The sequence below is a fragment of the Octodon degus genome, unplaced genomic scaffold, assembly GCF_000260255.1.
Source record: "Octodon degus isolate 3935 unplaced genomic scaffold, OctDeg1.0 scaffold00328, whole genome shotgun sequence".
Classification (NCBI taxonomy): domain Eukaryota; kingdom Metazoa; phylum Chordata; class Mammalia; order Rodentia; family Octodontidae; genus Octodon; species Octodon degus.
In genome coordinates this window covers 867,166-886,400 of record NW_004524904.1, presented here as the reverse complement: position 1 = coordinate 886,400, position 19,235 = coordinate 867,166, and the positions used below count along the sequence as shown (strand labels likewise).

At 42.9% G+C, this 19,235-nt stretch overlaps 1 long non-coding RNA gene and 1 pseudogene across 1 annotated transcript; one reads left to right on the top strand and one right to left on the bottom strand.

Annotated features, from left to right (window-relative positions):
• Window positions 1–2,512: 2,512 nt before the first annotated feature.
• On the top strand, window positions 2,513–4,137 carry LOC111814480. Its single transcript, XR_002819454.1, has 2 exons — window positions 2,513–2,980; window positions 3,945–4,137. It is a non-coding gene; the product is annotated as an uncharacterized LOC111814480 (long non-coding RNA).
• Window positions 4,138–18,586: 14,449 nt separating this feature from the next.
• On the bottom strand, window positions 18,587–18,897 carry LOC101589275 (annotated as a pseudogene).
• Between the last annotated feature and the right edge of the window lie 338 nt (window positions 18,898–19,235).

The following is a 19,235-nucleotide window of genomic DNA, read 5'->3' as shown; positions in this document are numbered from 1 at the left end:
GCTCCAACAGGACACTATGGCGCCCCTGACACTTCACTGGCCGCTACTCACTCATTACCTGACTGGAGCTTGTTATGCTAACAGGGCACACAGTCTGTCAGCCAGGAAATTCTAAGGTTATCACACCTTGGTGCCAGATACTGGGGACAAAGCCCAAATATACTGTATTACACCACACACCCATATAAACCCTCATATTCCCAAGCCCTTTCCCAACAGGCAAAAGGACAAGGCCTCTTCCTCTGTGTCGCATCGTCAGTGGTTTTCTCAACTGCCAGAACTGCAGTCACTAGAGCAGGCCTAGAGAACAGCTGAAGAGGCTGACCTCCTCCTCCCTGAGCTTTCCATTTAGAGGAGCAGCTACCTGCCAGGAAGCACCCTTCCCACCACACAGAGATGATGGCCATTGTTAAGGAGGACAAGGAAGGTGGGCTTTCCAAGTTCTGATTCTTCATCTCAGTAAGGACCGGCTGTACTTGGCAGCAGGGACAAAGCACACATGGACCCGCCAGACCTGAGGTGCTCTCTTTCCCACACCTGAGACTCTGGACCTCAACCAGGCCAGCATCAGCAGCACACGGCCCCTTGCAGATCACCACCCTAAGACAGGCTGGACCTCAGAGAAACCCTTCTGTGGCCTGGGGGCTGCTGTGGCCATGAACCCTAACTTCCCCCATCTCTCCTCTCATTCTTGAGATAAGATCTGACTAAATAGCTCAGTCTGGCCTCCAACTCACAACTCTCCTGCCTCAGCCTCCCAAAGTACTGGGGTGACAGGCAAATGTCAACAACCCTGGCTTCTCCCACCTTCTCTATGCTTGTTTGTTCTTCCTTGCAAAAGAAAGGCCCTTTTCTAACACTTGAGAAGCTTGAAGAACTGGCATTTGGGGCTTTGCCCTACTGGAAACCTCCTTTCAAATAAAATCGTCTACCGCAAGTGGCATTTCCTTTCTTTAAAAAAAGCATCCAGCAAGAATGCCAGGAGCAACAAGCACAATGCCCACAAGGGGACCCCTCCTCCTGCTGTGGGTTGAATGTGGTTTGTCTTTTGGGAAACTCAGCTTCCCCTAGATTTTAGAAGGTTGCACAGGGTAGAACTCTGAGATGATATTAGGGCTCTGCCCTCCCCAAGACTGCTCTGTCTGCATGCTTCCTGGGTCAGTTACCTGCCACTGAAGGCAGTCCATCCAGCTTTCACCCACACTCCCTGTCTCTGGCCACTTCACATGCTGCCAGTGAGCAGAGCAGGACCAAGCCTTCCACCCAGGTGGGACACATATTTGCACCGGGGAAGAGCTGAGTCTGCACCCTCTACTCAGAATCTCAGGTTAGGCTGGGATGATGGGGTCTTTGTTTCAGCCACTCACAGACTGTGGCAGGATTCTGAGTTCAAGGCCAACCTGGGAAACACAGGACACCCCATATTTAAAGCTTTTTCTTTCTCAGGTGTTAGCTTAGATAAGCTTCCTCTAACAGCCCAATTTTTAATATAGGTTTCAATTCTTGCTCAAAAACACCAAGCTAGGTCCTGCAGTTCACCCCCCACTGCAGACCTAAACATAGCCATCCTGCCTTAGGGGACGGGGCGCCAAAGTCTACTTTAGACCCCCAACATGTTGCCCTAATGCATCTTTCTGCTACCACTTGGTTGTTTCTGGGCCTGCAACCAACCTGACGTGCTGGTGTCAAAACCAGGGAGACCTTCGGGAGGCCACCGATGTAGAAAGGGTGCCCCAGCGCTGCCATTCTTCCACACAGCACCAGCCACGTTCCCCAAGCCAGGCTGTCTCTGGGTCTCCTCCAGAGGACCTTTTCCCTTCCCTCAGGAAACCTGGGACACCAGTTTCCAAGTGGTGGCCCCCATTACTGTGAGAATGCTCAGAGACACCCCAGGGACACTTATCTCTGCTGTTTTCTCTTCCATGCTCCTAGAGGTCTCAGTCACTCTGCTGCAGATAACTCCAGTCCAGCCCCCTGAGTACTCAATGTCACCTCTTTTCCATCTCCTTAAATATTAAAAACCTTGAATGTAAGAGAAGACATCAAACCAAAAAACTTACATTATTTGTACCAGTTTGGCCACAGTACCTACTAGAAAATAATGGCCAGTAACTTAAATGTGAGACCGTTGTCTGCCACATTCTGAGACTCACACTTATGCTTGGCAATGGCAAGCAGCATAAACTTCCTCATGTGCAGGCTTTCTTTTACCTTCACAGTGGATTCTCCGGCAGTCCTATACTAGACCTGACTCTAACTCTATCCTTAAACCAAGATGGGATCCACTGAGAATAGCCCCACTGCCCTCCGCCCTTGACCCCAGCTCCTTCTTCCAACCTCGCCAGTTAGGCCACCACCTTTCCCTCTCTCCTCCTGCTTTACCCTTTCTCTGTCCACTACTGCTCTTCCCGCCAACTCCCTCCAAAACCAGAACCTCAACTGGTTCTGTCCCCCTTGCACCCATGATGCGCTGCGGCAAAAAACACTATCCATGTTCATGTTCTCTGCTCTATTTAATCTTTCCCAAATTAAAACACATAAGGATTTTGGTCACCCTCAAGTCCCTGGTCAGCCTCCAGTCGCTTTCCCCCTCCACTTTCTGATGTCCTTTCTGCCTTGGTGTAACTTTATACTTTTAGAATAACAGAGATATTACAAACTAAACTTAAAAAAACAGGGATATTCTAATTCATCCTGGCCCAAACATCTGAAAGTACATTAACTCCAATTTTAGGTCATTGGATTATGTGTCTCTTCTGTTTCTCGGCTTGATCCCCAACTCTGAAGGTCTGAACTAGCACACTGAACTCAGGCTGAAGTCTAAAACCAAGATCAGTCAAAATAAAAAGCCAAACATCAGATAAAAAGAGGCTCTTGGGTTACACACAGCCTATACCGGATTCTGACAAATAACAATCTAAAGTTAAGGCCAGTCTCCAAATGCCAAGAGAAAACACCTTTAGGACAGCGTATAAAAATGGTAATAATAAGGGAAACATCTTTGATGGGTAAATTTACATTTAAACTTTTTGATTTAAGTTAAAATTTTATTGGGTATATGTGATTAAAGCATTTTGTTTTTAAAAATAAACAGCTTTGGGATAATTCCAAGCTACAATTACAGGGTTAAATTGATCTTTTATTATTTCGGTGCATACTAAGAAATTTGTTATGGAAGCCCAAATAAAGCTTTAAGGAGTTGAATGCCCTAGCTAAAAGGTTAAGGTCTTTGCCCTTTTTTAAAAATGTATTTTATTTTATTTTCTGCTGATACTAAAGGGATATACCACTTATTCTAAATCAGTTACTTCCCCTCCACTAGGAGATCAGATAGGACCAACAACTGGAACGGTACAGGGACAATGAGGGACAATAATAAACGAGGATTAACCCACAAGCCTTCAGGACAAGAGAGGCTGCTGCTGACAGCTGAACTAGGCCCTGGTTCTGAAACTCCTGCAGTTGCCATCACTGCAAAGGGCCTAGGATTGCCTAACGGTAGCAGGAAGCTGATCTCTTTCGCTTGGACAGAAGTGACATCTTCAGTGTCGCAGAAACCTGAGGGATCTTTATTCCAGTCCTGTCTTTATCACAGTGGCTGAAGGCTTTACCTCCAAACCACTTTGTGCCAAGCCTCTGCCGTACACCTTAAAAACAACAGTTTGCACACATTCCCTTCCGGTGTCCCCCACCTGCTAACTTTCTTAATTGGGCCGATTTACGCTTTTTTGATGGTGGGGCAGGGAAGGACAAGTGTAGATTTAGCCACTTGTTTCAGGACCAGGCTCCTTGAGTCATTTTACGTCCTTCGGGAATTGCGGTTGTGTTTTGTTTGGAAGCTGTAGTCTTCTAAAATGGACAGTTTTCAGTTGTGATTTCCTTGTCTCCTTTCTGTCTCTTATTTCTTCTAATTCCATGACCACGCCTCTCGTCTTCTTCCGAAGCTTATTCCAGGGTCTATGGAAGAGCCCTGATGAAATCTCACAAAACTTAACCAAGATTCCGGACCACATAGACTCTACTCTTCATGCAAACACCAGTCTAAAATTTCACCCAAAACCAGTTGGACAACATCCTGCTACTCACAAAAGTGGGACTGCTAAGTGAAAGGGCCCAAGTTCAATTCTCGGTTCGGGGGGGGGGGGGGGGGGAAGACAGCAACGAATCCCTCACCAGTGAGAAGAAATGCAAACCTAGATAACGTCCAACAAAGCAGAAAGCAGCCAGATAACAACAGAACGCCCTCCGCCCCATTTTTATATTATTTCTCTTCTTGTCTTGCGCAAAAGGCTGAAATGTTACCTTAGAGCTCCCCCTAGCGACCTAGGTATTAATTCAGACTACGATTCTTGCTCCTGACTCCAAAACTCAGGTCCTCCCCCTTCATCTCCGACGCGAGTTCGGTTCCCGGCCCAGCGCGGGGAAGCCGCAGCCCGAAAGCCCTCCGTCCCCACGTGCGGGTGGCCGGCTCCGGCTCTGAGGGCTGCAGCCCCGGGCTCAGCCGCGCTCCTGACCGCCCGACTCCCGCCCGGTCCGGATCCCCGACCCGGGCACTCACCGTCCCCAGAGCTCGGAGTCTGGGTCTTCCCCGCGGACCCCGCAGTCCGTACCACGTATAGGGGCTCAGTTCCACCAACTCAAAACAAGTTCCAGACTGCAGTGAAAGCAAGGTCTCGCGGGGGGAGAGGGCGCGCCTCTGTTCAGCGGCTCCCGGGATTGAAGGGCGAGTACAGTGAGGCGACTGGCCGCGGAGCCAGCTCTCGGCCGCTGAGGAGCAGCAAAGCTTTGGCACACCTGGCTTGTGCCGGCAGAAAAGCCAAGGGTTTCTTCCTGCGCCTGACCAGACCGAGTGAGTCCGGAGGATGTCTCTGAAGGGACCTCAGAGGCAGAGTAGAAAAAATGAGGCTCCAAAACTTGTTTCCTAAAGGGAGAAGGCACGCATGCGCCGTGAGCCATCTTGTGCCTCCAGGAGTGATCCAGGGTGCTATTATTTCATTTGCATTGTAGTTTCAACCCCGCCCCCATGGGCTGTAGGGTCCCAGGTAGTTCCACAAAGGGCCCCTTGAGGACAAAAGCACAACTTCGGGTTTTGGAGTGCTGAGTGTTCTTAAGGTGATTTCTGGGTTCTTTCTGTCCTGAACAAACAGTTGGTCAAGACAAGCACAAACCTGTGAGAAACTGCGACCCCGTCTTTTCTTTCAAAGAATATAAACGAGAGTGTCTTCATCTTTGACTCTGGTCTACCCTGAGTTGTCCTGCCCCACACACTGAAATAATCTAAACACCTAAATTCTGAAAATAGAGCCACAGACCAAAAATAGCTTATCAATAGCCAAAGACTTCCTGTTCCCCAACACCCGATGCCCTCAGGCTCCTCAGCAATCTTTCAGCTCCTCCTCTCCAGCCTCCTCAACTAGCCAATCGGGATAGACTACTAGCCTTCAATCCAGCCAATGGGAAAAAAGGCTTCCCTCCTCTGCTGGGTGCATTGGTGCCCTTCTGCAGAAGTAAATCTTTTTGATTTACTTTCTGAGTCTGGGGGCTCCTTCTAACACTAGCAAAATTTTACATTACTTAAAGGTAGGAAAAGAAACAGGCTCTGCAATATGAGTTTGGGCCATGTAAAGTGGGAAAAGCAAGTCAACCCCACAGCTGGAGGGTAGACTACTGGGAAAGAACCCAATGGCAAACCACTCGGTGGCAGTGGGGTTTCTGTGTCACCCATTCCTCATGTTGACCTTAGCCATGCCTGGGCCTCTTGCCTCAACAGGAGGAGACGTGGCCCCTACCTGGAGTGGTTCACAGAGGGTTGGAGGAACCCCCTCCCTGAATAGACCCCAGGGAGGCACTGGCGCTGCTTTGTCCTGGACAGTGCCCTTTGCTGTCGGTAAACCTATGCTGCTTCTGTCATTGATCAGGGGTCCTCCAGGTTCTTGATGTCCTAATTGAAGAAGTGAGAGGGGACTCAAAAAGAAGAGCATGATCAAAGACTTCTGACTGGACAAGCACAGCCCACAGGGTGGGAGCAGGCCAGTGAGTGGTGGAGTTTGGATCTTGTATGGCTCTTGGAGGCTTGTGTGGCTCTGGTGATTGAAGCTAGAGGAAGGGGTTTGGTAGGCTCAAAACTGCATAGTCAGTGACATGGTAATTAGTGGCAGTTAGGGCTGGGGTCTGCCAAGGGTTGCTGAGGACCCTGGGTGCATTCCTGGGGACTTGCTGTGTATAAGCCTAGTTACCTGGTTACTCCATCATACTTAGACCTGGGCATCCAGGTCCTGGATAATGTTTAACGCAGCAGGGAAACCCAGAGCCAAGGAACAGGTTCCACGGTGGGCCCTTCTCTCCTTCCTCCAATCAGCTTGTGTAGTTGCCTCCTGCCCCACTTGCACTTTCTCTGTGTCCTGTTTCTTTCCTTGCTGGGACATCTTCCAGACCACTGGTGTCTGGTAAGACCAGGCTAGAGGATAACTGCATTCAGCAGAACTAGCTCCCAGATTTATGAACTGGCACTGGCTTCTTCCGATACTGTGCTCAGTGTCATCCTTCCTGCCTTTTATCTGAAATTGTGTTGTTAGCCTGCTCTGGGACTTCCAGATTCAGTTTCCCATTAAGACAGAGGGTAGACAGCATGCATGACATCTTGGCAGTAGGCTCCTAGCAAGTAGGATGTCTGGCTGTTTCTGGAGACCACCAGGGCATTCCCTGACCACTCTTCCTTTAACCCCAGCATGAGCCTGTGGAGCATGAGCTCTCACTATGGCACAGTCACCTGGGGAGGGGGAACGTAAAAGGAATTAAGATGTGCAGTGTATATGTAAGAGCTTCCCACCATGACTGTAATCATCATGCACTGCAAACATGTACTAATGAAAATAAAGATTAAACATTGTCATCCTAGGTAAGTCCATGATTACAACAGTGTCACCAGCATTGTGGGTCTGGCTCGCAAAGAGGCTTGGCCTGTCGCGATGCCTCTAGGCCTGTAGAATTTCAAAGATTCCCAACATGAGGATGGAGACTCACCACTGATTGTAAAGGTCTCCCTCAGGTACACATTTTACCCCAAGACAATAAAAACATGCAAAGAAGGAATAAATGATTAAGTACATGAAGATAAAGGGGCTGTATGATGGAGATATTCTACAAAGGAATCCAGAGAGAAAACAAGCTGGTGTTTGAATCAGCTCATGCAAAGTTCACACAAGACCAAACAAAGAACCCAGTTTGATAAATGAGCTGACACTAAAAGGATCCCCCACCTGCACTATTTCCTAGGCAGGCTCACCTGAGGACTTAACCTGGAGGTTACCATGCCCTTCTGTGCCCAAATCCTAGGGTGGACACTGCTCTCCTTCAGCACCTTAAGATTCACTTGAGGGACACTGTCTCCAGGAGCTAGTAGAGCAAGTGCTCTCAAATCACATTGTTTTACTAAGGAACCAGGAAAGACATTGGTCCTTACTGGGGTTTTGCAAAAAAAATAAAAGAGAGTTCATATAGAGTTTTAATTTGTTTTTGTTTTTTTTTTATTTTATTGAGAAACAAATATGAATGAGACAGTTTCAAAGCTGACTAATAGGACAGTTTCAATAAATAATACATTGTACATTGTCATATTCTTAGTGATTATCCACAGTACAAGAAGCAGACAGGATATCTTGTCCAAATACTATTAGTACACATCTTCCTTCTCATTGAATTAAGTGAGAGTAGCTGTATATCTATCCTAACTATTCTATATATACAGATACAGAATGGTCCTTCTTTTGTATCCTCTTTTATTTAGTTCTGTCAGAAGTGGGCATTCTATTTTCATCTAAATACTATAGGTGCTTGAATTCAGCAAAACAATCCAACACTGTCCAGCAGTCCATATATTTGTTTTTGTTTCTGAGATAGAGTCTCACTATATAGCTCAGACTGGCCTTGAACTGCATATGTAGCCCAGGCTGCCCTTGAACTTGTGGCAATTCTACAGCCTCCTGAGTGCTGGGATTACAGGCATGCTGCACCCTACCCAGCCATATGGACTTTAAAACTGGCAAATTATTATTATACCTTTGAGAAGAAAAAGACTATCACATGCTTTTTTAAAAAATTACCTTAGCGAGGTGTTGGGGAAACAACGACTGAAATGTGAAGTCTCTGCTTTCTAGCTTCTTCTTCTTTTTTTTTTTTTGTGGCAGAACCGGGGATTGAACTCAGACCCTTGTGCTTGCCAGGGAAGCACTTATTCTACTGAGCCATCTCCCCGTCCCAAGAATTTATTTATTCATTTATTTATTTTTTCGGTGGAACCGAGGATTGAACTCAGGCCCTTGCCCTTGCACTTGCCAGGGAAGTGCTTATTTCACTGAGCCATCTCCTGGGCCTTCTAGCTTCTTTACAGGCTCCCTGACCTTTGCAGTTCATGGTGGTAACCAGGTGCTCTCTGCCTGGAAATCGGGATCTCAGCCTTAGCCCTACAGCTATAGCTGCATCCTGTCACTAGTGTCTCTAACTCCTAAGCCCGACATAAACACCTTCTCTTTAGAGTACTCATGTCACCTGGTAGCAACCAACTAAGACTGTAGGGTCTCCTCATTTAAATTATTCATTTGAAATATTTTTTCAGGACACTTTATGATGTCTCGGGTGAAGATCACTTCCGTTTCACTTGCTCTGGTCTCCTTAACATGCCACACCACTTGCTCATGAAAGGCAAATGGAATATTTAAAACTGACCATCAGCTGTGATAAATACCGAGGTGGGGTGGGCTCAGCACAGTCCTGAGAGCTCCACACTCCAGAGAAGATGTGTGGGTGCTAAGGCCCTCATAATAAAGGGGACCAGCACTGGCTTGTCTTTCTGGAAAACTCTCAGAACTGTGGAAGATTTTATTATACATGAAATAACAGGTGAGAGAACAAGAGATGACAGTGTTCCAGTTTGCCTTCATTTTTGTATGCTATAACAGCTCTTAATCAGTTGTTGAAGCAATGAAACAAAGCACGTAGTAGTGCTTCCACAATCTGAACACACAGTTGGAAAAGAAGACTGCACATAGCAGGGTGGTTGACCAAAGAAGTAAGGAGACTTGCAGAGAAGGCAGCACTGCAAATGAGGTCTATGTAATATATTAATTGAAAATGGCAAGGCATAGGAGTCAAAGAATATGGCAACACTCCTGGACACCAATTTCCCTGGCAGAATCTCTGACGCAGGTGTATGAGGACTCAAGTTTACTGATGGCTTTCCATTTCCAGAGAAAGGTTTAAATAGCAAGTTACACTAAATTTTGGTAAATTTCTAGTCATCACAGGAGCAGTTACCCACCCTGCATTCCCAGATGCATAGAAGACAGCTGCAAATGACCTCCAGGAGCAGGTTCTAGGTATCTCACTGATGCAGGTAGGCAGCAAGAACCAAGTCATGCTGAGCGTGGGGACCCATGCCTCTAACTTCAACGACTTGCCTGTTCATCCAGTCATCGTGTTCAGGAGGTTGAGGCAGGAGATGTAAGCATTAGAGGCCAATTTGGGCCACTTATGGAGACCCAGTATGAAAATGAAAAGGGCTAGTGCTACAGCTTAATGGTGCAGCACTTGCTGCACTGGACCCTAGGTACAGTTCTCAGGTCTCTGTCTCGCTGTCTCTCTGTCTGTAGCTCTGTCTTTCTATCTCCTTCTCTGTCTCTGTCTCTGTCTCTGTCTCTGTCTCTCTCTCTCTCTCTCTCTCTCTCTCTCTCTCTCTCTCTCTCACTCTCTCTCTCTCTCTCTTTCCCCCCCATAACCAAGTAATCTGTATTTTTTCTGTCACCTTTGGGGGTTTCATGTTTGCTGCACCTACTCCCACTGGAAGAAAGCCCCTATTCTCCAACTGACATGATTTCCACAGAAAAAGTGTTGGTTGCTTTCATTTATTTTTTCTCAGTAGTATTCAGTAGGATGGAGGCTCAAATCTAGCCTCTTCTCATTTTATTTTGAAATAAAATCTGTCAGTCACCCAGGCTGGGCTTTAGCATCCCCCTTTGATGGAGGTCATTGCGAAGCAGCCCTGAGCAGAACTTCAGTTAACCAATTGGATTTCCACGTTTATTTGGGAGTCTGTCCAAGGTCTAGGCTCCTTCTTCATGGAGATGGGCAGTGGACTCATAGTAAGTGAACCTCTGCAAGTCACTGGGCCTTACTGAGGCCTTGTAAGGGTGGGTGGAATGAGAAAGCTGTAAAGGATGAGACAAGAGTACAGCCAAGGACACATGGCTCCATTATCAACTAGATAAAGACTGTGATCCCCAGCACCTCACTCCTGGGTGGATTAAACACCTTACTTGGAGAAGTCCTTGGATAGATCCTGCCCTTCTTGGGTATTCTTTTCCCTTGTTCTGATAACTAAATAGATACAGGCCGTCCAGAGAAGGTCTTGGTCTTAGCCCTGAGAGAATCTAGAATTCTGTGAGAGTGTTTTGATCCTGCTGGAGCCCTGAAGTTACTCCATTTGCCTCTTTTAGTTAGCCTTCTCTACACTTGTTTGAGGGATTTCAGGCTTGATTAAGTCCACAATGACTAAGGGACATTATTAACCCAATAACTGGTGCCTGAACAGACATACAAGTCCTTGGACTGGAAATGTTTAGCTCGAACAAGCAAGTACCTAGAGTGGAAAGTGTGGGAAGAAGAAGGCTTTCTCAGGATGGAAACTTTGCCCGGACACCTGGAGAGGAGAAGGAAGAGAAGCATTCCACAAGGACTAGGAGTCAGTCTTCCTGCTGGGAGCAAGACATTTTAATCCTGGAGTAAAAAGGACCAAAAATTTTCACCCAAGGAGAGAAGATACATAAAGTGGCTCCAAGATTTGCTTAAATCCTCAGGGGCTTGTGTACCAAAAGAAAGACCTAAGAAAAATGTTATGAGAGGTAACTAAGTGTAACTCATGGCTTCCACGGGCAGACACGGTAGATACTGACTATTGGGAAAGAGCTGGAAAGAAAGAATATTAAAAAGTCACACAGTACAGGAAAAATCATTTCCTCTGAGACATTCTCATCGTGGAACGTAGTTCATTTTTAGTCCTGTTGCGGAGCTTACAGTCAATAGCCTCTGACTCAGACACCGAGGAAATGAAACAGCTCCCAGCAGAGACCCCTAGGCAGGGGTAGGAGCCTTTCAAAAGAACAACCCACATGACTCTAACTGGAAACTTACAGATTTTAAAGGGACAAGCAGCCAAAAGGGAGAGATCACTTGCCCCCTTGATAGCTTCCCAGGTGGAGCTCAGCAAAATAATGATAACAAGGAGATTGTTTCTCATTCACCTTTTGAAATTCAGATGCTAAAAAATCTTAGTGCTGTCAATAATGAGGTCCAGAACCACTTATTGCAGGAGTTCTACAGAATGTTTTGATGCATATATCAGTTGATACTATATAATTTCAAGCATCTAGCACAAACATGCCTGTCTTCTGTTCAATGTCTTCATTTAGATGTACAGTTTAGAAATCTTGCTTCAGACCAGGCTCTTGTGAACAGCACAGGTGCTAATCTGCATCTGGAAATAATCGAGGAAATGCTTTCTAGGACAGGACAGTAGGATGCCATGCACTCCTTGGGGATCCGCTTCAAGGTCCTGATGAGCTGTCCTCACAATCGGAAGATTTCCTGTGCAGACCTTGATACACATCCTTCAAGCCCTAAGAAACCCACTACTCAGCTTGTGGCTAGATTGCCAAAAACCATTCTCAGACAAGTTTCAAACACACAAGCCACAGACATTCTAATTCTGTGCTTGGCATATGTCAATGCTATTTGAGTGTGTAAGCAAGCTCTAAATCCTGTTAAATCAACCAATGATCTGATGTCATATATTTGAGCTCATCATGATGTTGGGACTGAACAATATAAGACAACCATGATGGCTCAGGTTGTGGCCGGTGTTGCTAATGCAGGAGAGAATCATATAAAATGTTTTAATGATGAGAAAATGGAGCACATGAGAAATAATTATAGAGCTCCTGCTGGATCGAGTGGGACAGTTGCTGTGATCCTCCCAGGTCAAGGGAACAACGCCTCCAGCGTGGAAGGTCTGGACCCTGCTCCTGGCCCCTGTCTGAGATGCCACAAACAGAGGCATTGGGCCACACATTGTCATCTTAAAATCCACACGGATGGTACACCCTTGCCAGAAACCCAGATGAGGTCCTTTCCTCAGGTGGGCATGCAACAGAGGAAATCCAGCTCATTGGTCAGAATGTCCACCAGCTTTATCCCATGCACTTGTGCCAGCAGATTCAACAGCAACCTCAAAGGTGACAATGCAGAGAGATATAAATTCCCTCAACAGGGGAATGACACAAAGTGCAGGACTGGATCTTCCTGCATCCTGCATAATGACCTTTATCAACTGACCCCAATTCCTACAAGAGTGGGGTCCACCATCTGAGGGAACAGTTGGTCTTCTACTGGACAAGACTGATTAAATTTAAAGGGAGTAACTACTGTGCCCAGCGTGATTGAGGGTGATGGTCAAGATGAGACACAAGGTTCTGCATGTGTCATGGATCTCTGGGCTTTTGAGCAAGTCTGTGGGGTGCAAGCCAGCAGCACACAGTGGGAACCAAGGAGCTTGGTCAGGCCTGAGCTCAGCAAGGGCAAGGGAGGTGGGAGGAGCCCAGAGGCTACTTTGTTAGAACATGCCACCAGCTGCAGCATAGTCTGTGTGCCCTGGCTTAGGGAGCCTGGGGCCTGCACATCCGTCCTAGAGCTGGCTGATGGCCGGGCTTCCATTTTCTAAGCCTCAGTCACCCACAAGGTGGCTGGTCTCACATCCCAGACTGTAGTGAACTGCTTGGGCATTGCTCTGGCAGAAGTCCAAAACCTTTCCAAGTCAATCAAAAGACTGCACTTAAAATATGAAGTGAAAACCCATATAAAAATGTGAGATAATATCCATATATAAGAACCATAGAAAAGTATACAATTGATATTCAAAATTTAGGGTATTCCAAGGTACTTACAACTAATAAAATACTACCTTAGGTAACTTATAATAATTACTCATTGTTTTATGCCATACCTTCATATTTGCATCATATTAATCACATACAATTAAACTATTTAAGTACAAGTAGCTAGTAATTGCCTCAGCCAAGTACATATGATAATTTTTAATTTACTTTTTAATTTTACTTTTATTTAGTTTTTCAAGTGATAGCAAATACCTAAAAGCCTTATTTTCATTTTATGTAAATCATACTTATCAATTTACCAGATTTACATTTATCAGAACTGAACAAAATGTCCTTGCTTTAGGAAAGATTTTCTTTAAGTGTAAAGTAGAAAATCATAATTCTCTATGACAAAGTCCTTTATATTTACAACCTTGATATTTTTGCAAAGAAATAGAAACACTTGTAAGTGACACCAGATAAATATTTTAAGAGCTTCTTAATGACAATATAAAGGTCAGAATTGACTTCGGATGTCTAACTCATGAATCTAGATCAAAACAATTGGTTATTGTAATGATTTCAGAAATGATTTTGACCTGGGATAGCCATTCATTAGAAAAGTCTGAATAGCATTAAGGTCCAGATAAATTTTTAGACTAAAATCATTTTAAAACTGTGAAAGAACAATAATTCTAAAAACGGAGACATTTAAAATATCAAATTTCAGCAGATCTCAAATTTGAAGCCTGTATTTTACTCTTAGCACTGTAGATTAAACATGCTTTGCTAGAAGTTATTGCTGCTGATATGCACTTGGAGGAAAGGAGTATGCTTTGAAAACTACGAAATGGCATGTATATTTGATTGCTATAAATCTCACTTCATAAACTCTCTTGATCAAGAAATGTCTCTACTTGTATGTAAAATCCCCGTTATCAGTTCGTACTCGCCCTGTGGCGAGACTCAATCGCAGGCAGCGCACGGATTTCCTCTGCATTCTCGCGTCATCGCTGGGATGCGTCCACAGAGCAGGAGCGTGGAGTGTCCAAGCTGATGGTAAGTTACACTTGGCACATGAGCTACCCCCCTCCCTGTGTCTCACTCACGTGCAGCTTTTGACCTTCGTTCATGCAAAGTACACGGAAACATTTCTCTTCCCAAACCTTCAAAACAAGATCAGCTTCTTAAAATCTACTTGTGTTCTTGCTGAGTGCGGGGACCATGTGCTCTCGTGACCCCACTCACTCAGGGACGCTCCGGCTCCGTTTCCTTTCCTACCTCTTCCCCTCTCTTGATGCTACTCCAGCCACACAGCAACTTTCACGTTTTTCTAAGACCCTCTCTGTTCGGCACTTGTGTCCTGGTGTCTTCCTGGGCATTACCCTGAAAATGAGGAAAGACTAGATTCCGGGGACCCTCGTGCACATGTCCTGCCGGTGTTTTCCGGCATGGCTCCCTGGATCAAAGGCAGGAAGCAGCAGAACGAAGCTTTTCTCTTCCTCAGGTTCCCTGCACTGTCACCCTGCTAGAGTTGCCTCCACCTCTGCTTACCATTTGTTAACCAATTTCCATTAGTCTCAAGGGAAGGAAGTCTTATTTCTATGAGATATAGAAATATCTATTCTCAAAAACACTTACATCCTACCCCATTCAACAATAGTGGCATCCTTTAAGCTTTACCATAGCTTTACATAGTATTACATTAGGCTTCAAAGGGCTGAGGCAGGCTGGGAGTAGAACAATTTAATCAAAGTCTCAATGTTATCCTTTGATCTTTGAGCTCTACAAACCTTATAGGACCAGTTAAAGTAGACACTTTCCAAAATTCAGGGCCTCTTTAGAAATACCTCTTGGCTCACCTCTGACTTAAAGACATATTTCATTTTATTTGGGAATCACAGTGAGGTGCATAAATCTCCTTGGCTTGAGGCTTGGGAGATAGCTCAATAGTCTAAGTGCCTGCCTGGCAAGTGCAAGGACTCAGGTTAGACCTCCAGTGCCACATGCCATGTTGGTTCCAGAAGCGTGGGCATGCCAAGCAGGCCACTGAGACCAGGCTTGGTGGTGCATGCCTGTAATCCTAGCGCTGGGGAGACTGAGACAGAAGAATCACTATGAGTCCAAGCTGAGTAGCAAGATCTTGTATCACATAAACAAATAAATAAATGAAAAGCTTAAGAAAATCTTCTTGGCTTCATCTGATTATCCTCTGCAGACATACTTCTCAGGCACTTCTTCAAAGGGTCCTGTCAGTGGTTATGTTTTTTTTTCAGAAATAAAGAAGTTATCTGTGCTTTCAAGTTCCCTTGAAACACCAGTACTTTACCCAGACCCATTTTTAGCAAGCAATGGTTTCTAATTCTTCTCTCTTCAGGAAGCTATTTTATCTGTGGCAAATGCCTTCTTTTTCAATTTGCTTTTTCTTGGTAGAATATAGGACATCAAAAAGTCTTGGCTGTCAATTTGAACTGGTTATTTGAAGGTCAAAAGTCAAGAATGAATGTGTTCACTTTCTCTTTTAGTATGTTGTTCTTGTACTGAATTTCTGAGATCTTGACTATTATATGTCCAGCTATAGTTTTAATTGGGTTGATATTATTTGGAGTTCTATATGCCTGAGCTTCCTGAATGTCAGATTGTTTCCCCATATTTGGGAAGTTTTCTGCCTTTACTTCTGCCCATGTTCTTCAGATGTTGTTTCTGTTGCCTCCCTCTTTCTTACTGATGTTTATTACTCTTAAGTTGTTCATTTTTGCATCATCTTTCAGGTGTCGAATTATTTTTTCCTGCATCCTAGTTGTTTTTAAGAGATCTTTCCTTACCTTTTCACTAGCTACAATGGTATCTTCAAGATCTGAAAGTCTATTTTTGCTTTCATTGAAACGTTTTTACCAACTTGTGATTTAGTTTTTAATTTCCTACACAACCTTGAATCTGCTTCATACATTCAATTTCTTTCCTATATTGCTCATTCAAGGTTTCCATTATTTTTATATTCTAGTCTACTTTTTTATCAGTGTCTTCTTTAGATATGTTGAGTAGTCCTTTCATTGTAGTTATCCTTTCGTTTTTTTACCTGTGAGATTATCTCTGATCTGATTTCCTGTATGCTCTTCTGAAGTTGTTCCTTTATTTCAGTTGCTATTATTTCAGAGATTTCAGGTGTGTGGCTTCCAATTTTTTTCTATGCTGGTGTCTTCTTGGTTTGTTCTGGATTCACTTGGGGCCTTAGATTGAATTTTGATCTTTCTTTGTGTCACTTTCTATTTGAGAAATAGCTATTTATATTGATTTTGGAGATACCTTTTTGTGGAAGTTTGATATTAGGTAGCTGTATCAGTAAAGTCAGACCTTTTCTGTAAAAACTCTGTGGTTTTTTTTTTATGTCTCTCCTATCTCAGAGATTCTTGTGTTGTGTGTGTTATTTTTGCCTTCTATATTGATTGAGAGTGAGATATTGGCTTCCATTTGGCACTGTCCTCTGTCCTTCAGCGTAGGGCTTTGGTGAAGTTATTACCCAAGCACCTCCAGATATTAATACCCAAGGGAAAGCATGTGGTTAAGAGATATATGGTTTCTTATTTGCTGTAGAACAATTAGCAGTACTAATAATAACTAATGAAATTTAGAAATTGACAAATGTTTGTAATTAATAAGTTTATATTTTTTTCTTTTTGTAAAATATTTATTAAGGTTATTTACTTATTTATTTATTTTACAAATATAATAAGACACTTATTTGCAGTATGTCAGTACAAATTGATGCCAGTATTCTCAGGGACTAAGAGTATGCAGAGGTTTTTTTTTTTTTTTTTTTGCATTTTTTAAAAATTTACTTTGAAGGTGTATAAACAATATGGCTCATACTACAAATACAATTAATGTATATACATACAATTAAACAAAAAATATTACATAAAATAAGTTTAAGAGGAATAGAAATGTGCTAATAGACAATGTTTTTTTAAGATTTACAATTTCTGAATTTAGTTAAACCTATAGCACCACATTTGCAAGAAAAATGAAGCTTTTGCACAAGAAATATGAATAAAATCATACCAAGATACACAAAAATTAAATTGTCCAAAACTAATTGCAAAGAAAAAATAATTAAAACATACACATAGAAAAAAATATTAGCTATGGCAGAACATAATTAAATAGTATCTAATTCTGCATTAGAAAAAAAGAGCAAATGGGTGAGAAACTAGATTTATTTATTCAAAGAACTCAAAAAAAAATCTGTTCTCATTGAATTTTATACTTAGCAAACATAATTTTAAAAACTAAAAGTAAAATGTTTTCCAGTTATACAAACTCAAAATATTCTAATGCCTCCAGACATAGCATATAGAAAATAACAAAGACCATAATCCAAAAAGCAAGAGAAATTACTATATGGTTTTGGATAAAGAATAAAGAGCTCTCAAAATGGTAATTATGCAGAACTATGTAAAACATAATTATATTAGATAAAGCCATTTAAAAGGTCATTGAAGATTTCCACAAAACAGTATCAATCTTATCAGTCAGGTTATATACATATTTTTTCATATATATATATATATATATATATATGTGTGTGTGTGTGTGTGTGTGTGTGTAAAAGACATGGAAAAACTAATATGAAGTCAATGGAAAGTGGAAATATACTTTTTAAAGTTTCTCATATTAGGAGAAAATATCATATCATGTCTTATAAGTAGATTGTAAGTCAAAGAAATAGTATAAATCATAAAATTAAAATTAAACAATATACAGAAAATTAATTATTATTTAATTCAAAATTAAATATTTCAAATAATATTCAAAAAATAAAATTAAATTGTGAGCCCAAATAAAGGCCAGAATGTTGTGTATAATATGTAAGAAAGTTTTGATCAATTCAGAGTACTCACACTGTATTGGATTAGGTTGATATATACAAAAATATAAATTAAGAAAAGTTTTCATGATAGTAAAGAATTACTAAGAATAAAACACAGCAAAAATACTGGAATGGCAAATATATGACCATTTAAAAGGTCATTGAATGATTCCACAAAACAGAAAATTAATTAAAATAATATTAAGGTAGCATTTTTATTATTTCTAACAGTTTGGGGATAGGATATCACACAAAATTCTAGTATGTGGTAGATGTGGACAGTGTCCATGATGCTCAGTGGTGGCCAGGTATCACTTGTGGGACTGAGCTACTGCTATTTTCTTGACATCCACCCTGTGGCCCCAGACAGAATCATGACCCATAGGGTGCAGGGAAGTCCATTTGTAGAGTGTGCTGATGGAAATATCTTGCTGCTTTCTACAAAAAAATAATTGAAAGACTGCTGTGGTATGCCTCTTCTCCTGTGTTTAATTTTTTGTCCTATTCAGTGGGTTCAATTCTCATTCATGGAGTTGTGGTCATTTTGGTCCCTCTCTAGAATATGTTTTAGTAGCCTGTGTAGGGTTGGCTTTGTTGTCATGAAATTCTTCAGTTGTTCTTTGTCATGGAAGTATTTCACTTCTCCATTAAACTTGAAAGAGAATTTTGTGAAGTATAGCAGTTTGGGTTGGAATATTAAGGTTATTTAATACACTACTTTTCATATGTCATTTTGGAAGTCCTTCACATAAAGATAATTCTTCTGTCTGATGGCAAAGTGCAGCCACAGTCATCATTCTGGACCTCCATGTTGGATACACTCCATTTCCTCTTGAGATATCAGTTTCCCTCTGTACTTCTGAGGTAGCATTTTTATTATTTCTGCAGTATCTGGTGGACCTGGATGCATCAGCAAGTCTACTAATATACTCTCTTTAGAATGTTGTGAAATTCAGAAGAGTGAGATGGGATCCCTGCAGATCTCAAAGCTTCTGATACACTGAGTTTAGGATTGTCTCTTCTGTCAAGAAACCTTATAAATGGTGTATGTGGTTTGACTGCCTGTGAGACTCGGCTGGCAGATGCCATCTTGCTGCCCATCATGATCCCTGGGTTTGTACTTTAGACCATAAGAGCAAACATTATAGCTGTATAACTAAGCAGATCTTAAATTGGGAATTTGTATTTAAATTAGTTCCCGAGTCATGTCTGGGCACCTTTCCTTTATATGCCTAGAGTCTTCCACGCAGACTAGCTCACCCCAGTTACCTGCTGCCATATCTGCATCACGAGAATGCTCCTGTAGTTCTGGGCCTCAGTCTGGGCTCAGCTGGGACCAGCAGTATGTGATGGGCTGGCCACGCCTTCTGGCTTTCAGTCCCTAAGCTCCTTCCCAGTAGGCACGCTGAGGTGCAATGGGCCAGATGCGGCTGGTAACTTCA